The following is a 2052-nucleotide window of genomic DNA, read 5'->3' as shown; positions in this document are numbered from 1 at the left end:
GCTGACCTTAAGGTTCACAGCCCGATTTGTAACCAGAAGTATAGGGGGGAAAAAATCTTTTTTTCCTGCAATCCTAGAGTTGCTAAGAGTGAATGGATTTTTATATATCCAGGCATATTTGCTGTGCCTTTCTGATGCTCAGTGATTTATCAATGCTTTAGGATAGTGGAAGGGGTGCTGGTGGCAGAGTGAGTTAAGCATACGGCTGCTAATTACAAGTTTGGCCATTTAAATTCACTAGTCGCTCCTTAGAAGAAAGATCTTTAAAGTAGGCTGGCTGCTCCTATAAAGATTTTCAGACTCCAAACCCCTAGCAACAGTTCTACCCTGTCCTAGAGTGCGGCTCTGAGTCAGGATCACCATGATGGCAGTAGGCTAGGGAAGCCAAGTGACAGAAATTATAGTTCCCTCCAATTACAGCACCATGGGAAAAAAGACCTGACAAGCAGGCTAGTTGCAAAAAAATCAGCCAATGAAAGCTTTGTGGATCAAAATGGCTGATTCATCTCATCATGCGTGGGGTTACCATAGGATTCCTGTTGACTATACAGGATTGTGCTAACAACCACAATCACAACAGCAACCATATAGTGCCGCTGTTGTTGTTGTTAAGTGCCGTCGAGTTGGTTCCAAATCACAGCAAACCTGCATAAGATTTCCAAGAAGCAGCTGGTGAGTTTGAACCACTGACCTTGCATTTCAAACTGACCTTGAGGTCCAGCGCTTTATCCCATAGCGCCACCCAGGACTCCATGTCTAGTACCATACGTGGTGGGAAGATACATTAAAAATAATGCAATGTGAATATTAACACTGACTTCTGGGTCATTATGGGTGTAATAGGCATTGTTGGTTAATTGAGGAAACCAACTACAATGTATAAATTGGTTTCTACCAGAAAATGCATTCTGAATACTAAGCAACTGACTTAGAAATGAACTTTTGGCACGCAGAGTATTTCTAAGTGAGAGACTGCCTTTGTTATGGAATCAACACTGTCCTTTTAGTTTATTCATTTCTTCTAGGGGACTTAAAGTATTTGTTCAAGGTTTCAACTCACTGACTGAATTTCTAATAATAATGAAATTTACACAAGTGCCCATGTTACAAACCACAAAATGACCCACATCCAAGAATATGTGAAACGATGGAAACTTATACAACTCACTCAAGGGGTTTGCCTGTCACAAGCCATCTACATTCCCATTTTTAATCAAAAGTCTTTGTTAATCATAGCTGGACAGGTTATAAGTCACTAGATCTTAAGAGACTTTAACTCATTGTTGAGCTCAAAGCTGATTTACTTACATTAGGTGGGAAGAAAACACAATGATTTCTGCTTGTGAAATACATTGGTTTTTTTTTTTTTTTTCCATGTGAAGCCTTTCCCAAACTCAAAAGCAGAGATGCCTGCTCTCAGGTGACAGTGTCTTAGATGTGTCTTTGGAAGTGTACTTTTTAGCAACATTTTCTTACCTGCCTCTCAACAGTAATTTCAACAACGTATTAAATTCCCCTGCAATAGGCAGCCATTTGGCCATTTACCAATGGCTTCGAAACTCTTAATGATACTGTTTCCGAGGCTGTAAATCTTTACCGGAGCAGAAAGCCTTATCTTTCTTCCATGGAGCAGCTGGTAGTTTCGAACTGCCGACCTTAAAGTTCGCAACCCGATCCGTAACCAGTACGCCACAAGAGCTCCTTTGCATAGATGATGTTAATTAGTATGGAGGATGCCATAACTTAAATTCAGGGAAACATTTCATCACTTAGTTGTTCTCCTTGGTGAGTTTTCTCTCTAAGATATGATGTTAGAATATCTATTTGAAAATAAGCTTACGAACATTTCTAGAGAAATTTTTACTTTTGAAATGAGCACCTTTGGAAATACGTTTCTACCAAGAATGTTCAAGAATAGCAGAAAACAGCTGCATAGAATCTTGAGAGAAATCGCTCCAGCTTTTCTCTAAATTTTTGCACTGTTTAAGGGCTGCGCTGATGGAATGTGAAATTAACATGATTGACGTTACTAAGCTTTTTTTTTTTTTTTTT

The sequence above is a fragment of the Chrysochloris asiatica genome, unplaced genomic scaffold (assembly GCF_000296735.1).
Source record: "Chrysochloris asiatica unplaced genomic scaffold, ChrAsi1.0 scaffold00200, whole genome shotgun sequence".
Taxonomy (NCBI): Eukaryota; Metazoa; Chordata; class Mammalia; order Afrosoricida; family Chrysochloridae; genus Chrysochloris; species Chrysochloris asiatica.
Note: the sequence above shows the minus strand (reverse complement) of the source record.